Genomic DNA, 10,253 nt, shown 5'->3' with positions numbered 1-10,253 from the left:
TTCCTCACTACATATACATATATAATCAATTACTGTGACTACTATACAGTTTCGATTAGGTTAGACACGATAGCACGAATCGAATTGTAAAGTGACATATACATGTATAATGACATACACACACATATATAGAAAGCACACGCATATACGAATGACATATATCTACGTATAGCGTGACGCGCGACTGCTGTTCCATTCTCGATATATCGATCGATAACTGCCTCGGTCAGGGATCAGTCAGGGGTTCACTCTCGCGATGACGATAAGCGCTTGCTCTTCTTCTTTGCTCTCTCTTCTCGAGATTAGTCGCACGTGAAATAGCTTCAGCTGCCTTTGTGTTCGTGGCGATGAAGGTCGTATTCCCTGGCGCACACACTACATACCGGTTATATCGTATTCCTTGTATGCTCACTCTGTGTTCTTGTATGTCTCGTGATGACCTTCCTCCGCGCGAAAATTGCCGGTCAATACGACGTGCACGATCCGCTTAAGAGTCGTGCGATGGTATCGATCACCGCCTCATGCACGACCATCAGACTCACTGGGACTTTCCTTGATGTGAAAGAAACGCATGAATTGTGGTTATTTCGATTTTTTGAGAATGATCAACTTTCGAATTCTCGATCGATGAACATAACCTCCAAATTAAGATAAGAATTGGAAATATTGTTGTGTATGTCAAAATATCACTATATTTTTATTTTTTCATTTGTATTTCATTAGAAAATATATTGAAAGGATAAAATCAAAAGTAAAAGTTTTAGATTATTTTTATGTTCATTTTTTAGGTTATGAATATACATATTGTATAAAATCAAATAGTCTGTACATGTGTCTTGGAGAATGATATATTTACATCGTTTAAAATTTGATGAACTATTTAACTTAATAAATAAAAGATCGATAGTATAACCGTGTAATGTCAAAGGTCATTTCAAAGCTACATTGTCTGTGGCTAAAAGGAAGCGTTTTCCCATCCGTTCGTCGCGCGAGAAAAGCATGACGTCAAAGTCGATTTCTTCGACTTAAACTCTCTTGTGCTCTCGAAACCTTCTGTCCCCTCTCTTATCCTTGATATTTCGATTCATTAAATGCAATTCCTGTAAAAGCGTTACTTGTTAGCATTTAGCATGCAACAGTTTTCTATCCATTTCGATCTACTCATTTATTTATTTTGCATGATAAAATTATATATGGAAACTATTTATTTTTAAATAAAATTAAAAATAACTTATAATTTATAGTTTTTGATTATAAGATTCCATATAAGATTTGTAACTAGCAATTCTAGAATAAAATTTCTATTTGATATATCATCTTCAAGATTACATTTTCCTAGAATTGCAGTTTCAAAGCATGCAATTTTTTATAATTGCAATTTCAAAGTATTCAATATTCTGCAATTATAATAAATTTGAGAGTTGTAGTTGGATTTAGTGATTTTTGATTTTAATTTCAAACTTCCTAATATTAGAAGCATAGTAAATTTCTGGAACTCATTATTTCAAAATTTTTAAAATATAATATTTAAATCTTAAAATGAGAAAATTATTTTAATATTTGTTTTGGATATTAAATTTCTAATAATCTGTAATTTTAATTAATTAAACTAATTAATCCATTAATAAATTGACAATTATGAAATTAATAATTAATCATAAAATTACCAGTAATTCTAACCATTAAATTATTAATGATTTAATAGTTAGATTTAATAAGTCTAATCATGAAATTACTGTTATTAGTAATCCTGCTAAATCATTCTAATTATTAAATTATCAATTCTAATTAATATCTATTGAAATATTCTCGTTTTCAATCAATTTATTATCTTTATTATCTGTGATCAAAGAATTCTTGATTTTTCTTAACAATGATATTGCATCTGCAGGAATTATAACTAGAATGTTTATATAAAAAATGCTTTGATACAATGCACAAAGCAATCTTTGTTACAATCATGTTCGTGGTAGGGGTAATTTAGAATAGGGAGTTCAGAAGTAACCTCTTTCGACGATGATTTTTATCTCTCTGATTCTGAATGCGCCATGATAAGCAACGGCGCTATAAAACTATGCGCATGCGCATTAAGGAAGATGACGATAATAGAAGGAGGGAGATTTTGCAGGCCAAACGTTGAACGAGTAAACGCAACAGGTGCGATATGCTTTACACAATGTTCTAAGCAGAACTGCACTCAAAACGTTGGTATGTTGTGTCACTCTGAAATTTATGATATTAATATAGGGATCCCTGTGGGATTTTCTAACTCTTTTATAGCTAATCTTAAAATTAGTAAATTTGATATAATTAAAAGCAATCATTCAATGTCACAGAGTTAAATATGAATTAATTGTGATATAATAAAAATGAATAGTGATTTTAATATTCTAATTTTTTAATTATTTTGAATATTTTTTAGAATTTTCATATTTTCATATGAATTTTCATATTTTCATTCATTGTTAATAATTTTTAAATAACATTTTAATATTTTTTTATTATTAATTATTTGTTAAATATATTTTTTTTAAATATTAATTTTAGTATTTTTTAAATTATTTTATATACTATAAATATCGTTCTCAATTAGTAAATAGAAAATTTTAACAATTGTAATGTTAAATAAGACAATTAAATCATTCTAAAGAACGAAACCTATAAAATAATGCAGCATTTAAGTCATAGCATATTAAAACTTCAAACAGACAGATAATTGAATAATGTATCTTCTGAATATATAAGTTTAACTTAATGAGATTATTGAACTTTTCATTTCGATTGAGAATAATATCTAATATCCTTATTTCTCTATTACAAACTTCTAAAAAAATATATATCACAATTTCTTAATGAAAATTTAAAATATTTTATCTTTCTTTGATTCTGTAATAAACAAAATAATAATTTTATTTGCTTTTTTTCGATCTAATATTAGATGATAAATAAAAAATATAAATTCAGAAAGGAATCCGCAGACTTCCTTTAGAGAAGGAAAACGTTCAAATATATAGAGAAAATGATATAGGGTTCAAGGTTCTATCGATTAATAGAAGAATACTTGATCAAGATCGCATCTTTGTTGTAAGTTAGTGTTTCTGAAGTGTAATGACAAGTGAAAATCCGTAAGAGAAGTCAGACAGGCATGCAGGCAGGCAAAGGGGCAATCGATCGATTGTCCTCGGAAGAACGCATGGCCCTGTTCTGCACTATACTTTAGTTTCAGATATACTTTGTCTTTTGTGGGTCGTGTCAGTGCAGCTGATGTGAGAGCAAGCATGAGAGCAACAATTTGCATTATATACTTAATATTTTAGTTAACATCATGATATGATTTTTAAATGGTTTAGTTTATATATTAAAATATGAATTCTCCAGATTCTTGAATATTTTATTTGAAAAAATAGTTTATTTAAATATATACTAAATCATTGATAATATCATTGATAATATCTTAATACATATATATATTTATATATATTATATATAAATATTTCTTAAATAGATTTTTATCTATTTATATATTTTTATATATTTATTTTAAATTTTACAAATTTTTAGAGATATTAATATTTAAATAATATAGATTTCGTTATTTAAGTTTAATTCTGTATTAGTTAAATTTTTTTTTTGATTTTCATAATGACTTTCGAAGTATATGAAAAATTTAATCTCGGTTAAAAAGTTAATTGTTCATATGCATTAATTGATTATCGATTCTGACTTTTGATGATATTTATACGATAACAATCTTTCGGATGTCACGCTAAAACAACAGGCACACCCAATAATAATCTATTGGTCGTCCTCCATTGGCGATATAAAGTAATTTTCTACTACTGTCATCATATTTATATTTTCTTCTACTTACAACTATTTTTCGTATAGTTTGCAACAACAATGTTAATATATTTATTATACCGCAATATAAATGTACTTTTTTATTCTTTCAAAAGTTTTATATTTTTCTAAACAATTTTTAAATATTTTTTTATCATATTTAAAAATTATAACAAATTTCATTTTATGATGAATTATTTCCAATTGAAACTCTACATTAAAATTTTCCAATTTTTTTAATATTGCAAATATATAATATACAATATTTTATTTTTATTTTTATTTTTTTAATTTTAAAATTTCAGAATGTTATTATTTTCAAAAGTTACGATTATGTAATTAAAATTGATATAGTGGAATTATAAATTAAAATAATTAAAAAATGATACCAATTGATGTATTCGTATTCAAAAATATATGCACTCTATAAAAGATTCTTGACGTTTCAAAATATAAAATATTATTTGAATTGATACATAGAATTTCTATAGAATATATATATGCATTATATACATTCTTGTAAATAAGAAATAAAAACATATATAAAAAGAAATAATTTTTAATCCAATTTTAAATTTAATTTACAATTCTGAACATGTTACTGTTTTTAGTATATAGTTTTACTATATTTCTCAGATTTTATTTTTTTCAAGATCTTAATGATCATGATCTTACTGTATCTCTTTTACCAATTAATTTCTATTCCCATTTCTATTTTCGAATATACATATTCATTTAATACACGAACTTCTAGTTTCAATTTTTCAATTTTAAATTATCAAAATATTTTTATTTTCTATTTACATTTATATTCTTTGATCCTTTTTATGTTCCCTATATCAATTTCTTTCAATTCCCTTCAGTATCGTTTTCAATCCATACCAAACGACCTACATTTGTGATTCATCCGAATGTCCAGCAGTTTTCGGATCGGAGACCGATATACACGGTTGAATTAAGGGATTAAGAAAAGATCGTAGGATAGAAAAACAGTTCTTTATCCTTCCCCCTATTTTCAATCCTTGGCATTGGTGTGGATGTGGGATTGCCGGATGGTGGTGGTAACGACGACGGTGCGGCGACGGTAGCGTCAGCACTCGTCGTCATGACAACGTTTTTCCGCAACGTACCCGGCCTGGTTCGTGACGTCACGCAATGTCGGCATTGGTGTTGGGTCGCTACTGTGCCACACCACAACGTGGAGAAAACGGTTTTCCTACGTTATTCCTCCTCCGGTAGCGCCACTGTACCCTCTGCCGTACTCTCCATCAAGATGGCAGCCGTGCAATTAGAGAGAATGCAGTCCTTGTCACGATATGTATCACGTTTTCACGTGCGGAACTTTTGCCAGATTATCTTTCTCCACGTTACGTACTTACCGGATACCGTGAATTAGTCCGTTCGTGATTAAATACAAGAGACGAATTTCGAGTTTTCCGTATCGAGTTTTTCAGAATATGGATTGAGATTTTATAGCGAAGTCTATCCTTTATTCGAATCCATGCCAACATCGAAATAGATCGTGTATTCGTTTCGCTATATGCATTGGTACTTGTTTATTGATCCACGATTCGAACTTTCGAAAAGCCTGTTCGGAACGGTTTTCTCACGTTATTTGTATAATATTTGATTGTCTTATGTAGAGAGTAAGTAATATTGATGGTACAAATTTCATAGAATAAAATTTTCTACGCTGATTAAGATATTTATCATTATTATTTTTAATAAATTTATAAGATAATGTAGAGATTTTTATACATCATGATATCATTTTTGTAATTTTCAGTTCACGAGATGATAGCGTTTCGATGTAATCCGAATATTTCCAATGGTATTCTTATAAATTGCTATTTCTAAAGCGTCCTTGCAAATTCATACTCCGTACATACAAAAAAAAAAAAAAAAATCGGAGTGTTTAGACTCTTTAACAGGGAGCTCTTGTAACGTCGAATGCTTTTGTTGATTTCTCGATGAAGGCTGATTTACCGTAGACATACCTGACCCCGTTTCTCTCCTAGCCTGCGTGTTGGCAGACTGCCGTTTTTATTGTAGTCATATATCCGCAGAATAAAAGCTGCAATAGGCAATTAAATTGAGCTTCATCGCATTCCATGTCGCCGGATTATGTATCTCTTTTTCCATAATGTTTATTATACTTTTCACGATATGTTCGTATTATTTCAAAATACTGTCACTTTCTCAATGCTAAATATTAGAAAAAAGAAAGATAATTAATTATCATAGGCAAAGTGAAAAACAATTCACGGTTAAAATAAAATTGACATTAACCTAAAAATATGTATTCTTAATGATATTCATATTTTTTATATTAAAAAAATTTCTAAAAAAATTATAGATTTTCGTTTTTAATTAAATTTTAGATTATTTTTATATATGTGTAAAGAGTGAATTTTAATTATAAAAATTAATATTATATATTTACTTCATAACTTGTTTTATATTCTCGTAAATATAATAAGTATTTTTGAATGAGAGTGTACATTCCAGTATCTCTCAAAAGATCAACCCTCTTATTTTTCCAAACTCTTAATTTATTTCTTGGCATCAAATTGATATAATCGTAAAAATCAATATAATAAGAAGATAAATAGTCGAAATTGCAAACTTTTGTGAGAAATAAAAAAATGAAATTTTTGCACATATATTATTCACTTTCTTTTATTTATAAAGTATCATTTATAAAAATATTAGTAATTGCAATTTATTATTTCTTTTTAAATATAAGTAATTAAAATTGATCTTAAAGAAAATATTTCGTTTATAATTCATAAATTTGATAACAAATATTAATAAATAATCTTTAGATGAAGAAAATAATGTCGTGACATTTGACTAATTTAATATTTTTTTTAAACATTTCCAAACAAAAATTTAATATTATCGCATAATCTATAGATTCATTAATTTCTACGACGAAGAAGATTGGACACAATTAGCGTAATCGAATCACAGTCGATCTTCCTTTCTGGTACATCGTTAGTTCGTGGCCGTCTTTAAATTGGTTCGGGCATCTTCGTCCTTCTTCGGCTGGCCATTCGGCGCGGCTTGATCCTGCGTATATCCGTACCACACTGGCAATCAACCGTTCACTCTTACTTTTCCTGCTTTGCGTATGGGAGCGCGCGGGTTCGCCCGTTGGCGCCGCGGCGACGACACCGATGCATAAGCGCGTGACCGAGTTCCGGCGGAATATGATCGACCGCACGAAACTCGGTCAAAGACCACCGACACCCTTCCTCGAGCCGCCTCTATATCGCATGCTCCGTGTATAAATTTTTGTTGTCGTGAATATGCGTGAACACGCCGCACTTTTTTACGAACGACAAAACTCTCGAGTGGCTGCTCCTTGCCAAAAGATATTCCGCACGAAAACGTCGCGTATACATATATATATATACGATCCTTGAGGCTGGTTTACGTTCTCTATTCCGATATATTTTCTTTTTCTTGTTTTTAGTATATTTAGTATTTAGTTTGACAAGAGGATTATCGAATGAAAAACATTTTTAAGAACTTTTGTTATTTATTATATTTGTTTTGTAATACTTGAAAATTTTTATTTTCACATTATCATTTTAAGATGCGTTATTAGTAATTTATATTATTTCGGTATTGTTTTTTTTGGAAATATTTTATATTTTTTTTTTTTGTTATAGATAAGTATCGATCGACTCGAAGATCAGACTATGTTATATCGAATAACGGATTGATCGCACCCGTCGCTTCATTCACACGTGAGTATTATATAAGTCAATCTGTCTGATTAATCAATTAACGTCTGATTGTAATTTTAACTGTTTCCTATATATATTTTTTAAGAAAGTATATAAAAATTTATGTTACGAGTATTTTCTAATGATTAATTTATATATAAATTTTATTTTTGAATTGTTCACTGGTAGTACAAATCTATTTGCACTCAATCAGTGAATAATAGATTATGTAGTTTATACTAGTTTATATTAATAACATTACGTTATATTTTTCTAAAAATCTATAGCAATAAAATAATTTTTTTTTAAAACAATAATACTCTACATAAACTTTATACTTTTACGAACATATTAAGAAATTCTAAATGCATCATTACGTTATAATATCTTTTCTAATATCGTATCTTCATAAATAAAAAATCCTACAAAATTTTACAAAAAAATTTTAGAAATATTTCAACAGATATCTTTAATTTTCCAAATTAAAAACTTAAAAATTTACTTCAAATCCATTCGAATCATAATTAACGTTAGATCGCATTGGCCCTCTGTCCAATAAAATTCTCGCAACATAAAAAAGAAATTACTCCAACATTTTACAATGATTTTGAAAAGTGGAAAAGTACAAAAATCAATTAATCTAATCTTACATAACGTACCGAGCAATTATCCTTGAAACTGGATGAAAAATCACTTGTACATTTTGCAATCGCAGGTCGGACATGAAAAATCTTGGTTCGCGTTGGACGGTCCCCGACATAGCACGCACTGCCGCAGCGCGTTCGTCATTTCTCGTCGCCATTTCGTCGGAACGAGATTCAGGTAGCAGCAGCAGCAACAGCATCATCATCAACGATAGCAGCAGCAGCATCAGAGGCAGAAGTATTAGCGTGAAAAGGAGCAACGTTAGAAGTAGCGGTAGTGGAATCAACAGGGAAAGTATCAAGGGTAGAGGCAGAGTCACGGCGATCGAAAAGTATAAGAGGGGAACGAGGGGAAACGGTAGATCGGCAGTCGACGTGCTGCACGAGTCGAATTTATCCGTCCGATCGTACGTAACGGCGTCGTCAAATCGGTTCGACGGCACGACGCGTCCCGAATCGACGACGACCAGGTACCGGCCACTAGCCGGCAAGTCGCGCGGTTCTCAGCACCGGTCTCGTCCTCGTCAGCCGCAGCCGCAGCCACCGCAGCAGCCACTCTATTACCCCCCCGCATCGTGGGACACGCGCACATTACACTTCAGGAACTGTTAGCACCGATCAAAAGTGAGTACTGCGAATTGGCCGGAGGATTTGACTAGAGGGGAGGGGTAAGAGCTGGCAAGATATTTCGAAGATATAGCATGGTTTATATGCAATGGACGAGATATTTCGACGAGAGTGTTAGTTCGATGATTGATATTCAAATTCGCAAGATACTTTGTGGAACTGTACGAACAACAGTTGTGTCACGGGATATCTCGTTCGTGGTTGTAAAGCGATTAATCCTTTCTGGCCTGAGGATAAATTACGTTTGGCGTTTCATTCCGGTTGATTTACATTTTCAAAGGATGCGTGTTTGAAATCTTGATTTCAAAGAGATGGATGGATTCGAAAACTATTTGCGATTTGAATACATTTGAAATTTTGCTTTTAGAGAGGTAGACAAAAAGCTGTTTGAAATTTTGGTTACAATAATTCTTTTTAAAAATTGCTTGTAATTTGAATATATCTTTGAAATGTTGCTTTTAGAAAATTATCCTCAAAAGTTATTAGTTTTTATTTAACTGTACATAGTATTCCATATTGGATTTAATCATTGGATTTGATCTCTAAAATGATAAAAGATGGGATAAAAAAATTTCATAAAGCAAAATTATATAGTTTTGATGTTAAAGTAGAATTAAAAAATATAATACAATTTATTGTTTAAAAAAATCAATTGTCAAAATTGTCAAAAATTAATTAGATTATATTTATAGTATAAATGAAATTATATTTCATTTTTATTTATTATATATAATAGGGAAGGGAATGGAATGAAATGTCAACTATAACTTGATGTAGGATCGCAAAGGGCTAATACTTTTACTACGTGCTCTCAATTTCGAATCGACATAAACTATATATCATTTTGAGAGAAGGATGGTACAAAGGAAAAAGGATACTTTACTCATTTTGTTTCATTTTATTTTTACACGTATGAATTCTTTTAAAATTTAATTTTAAAATTTTAAATAAGCAATAATTCTTAATAGTTTTAATAATTTTATTTTGACTTTTTAATGTTTATTCCGTAGATAAATCATTCCCAATTTTGTATGAAAATTTAATCAATGGTGAATATATAAATTTATATTTTTGTCAATGGTCATTTTATAGATTTTTATTCTTTTAAAATTATCTCTTTTATAAGAAAAAGATATAATGGGAGAAATAGATTAATGTCCTTGTTACTGAAATCTTTGGCTCTGGCTATAAAAATATAGTGATAGAATAGAAGAAATGAAAAGAGGACAGCATGATAGCAGCCAAAAATAATTATGGTATAGTATTACAATATACAGTATTTATATTATATATATATATGGAAAAAACTATAATAGAAAAAATACTTTTACTAAAGCATAATTGAAAATTTATAAAAATTATAATTTAAAATTTAAAATTATTATTTGAAAAATTAGTTCTTAGAAGA

At 29.6% G+C, this 10,253-nt stretch overlaps 1 protein-coding gene across 33 annotated transcripts in view; it reads left to right on the top strand.

Annotated features, from left to right (window-relative positions):
• Nucleotides 1-8,700: 8,700 nt before the first annotated feature.
• The window catches only part of LOC108001020 (sodium channel protein para), a 50,015-nt gene continuing 48,462 nt past the window's right edge, over nucleotides 8,701-10,253 (top strand). For all 33 annotated transcript variants that reach the window (XM_062079188.1, XM_062079199.1, XM_062079198.1 and 30 more), the window contains exon 1: nucleotides 8,701-8,842. The gene's annotated coding sequence lies outside the window, so the exon portion shown is untranslated. The remainder of the gene's footprint in view (nucleotides 8,843-10,253) is intronic.

This window comes from Apis cerana, linkage group LG9 (genome assembly GCF_029169275.1).
Source record: "Apis cerana isolate GH-2021 linkage group LG9, AcerK_1.0, whole genome shotgun sequence".
Classification (NCBI taxonomy): Eukaryota; Metazoa; Arthropoda; class Insecta; order Hymenoptera; family Apidae; genus Apis; species Apis cerana.
This window is presented reverse-complemented; position numbering and strand designations above follow the sequence as displayed.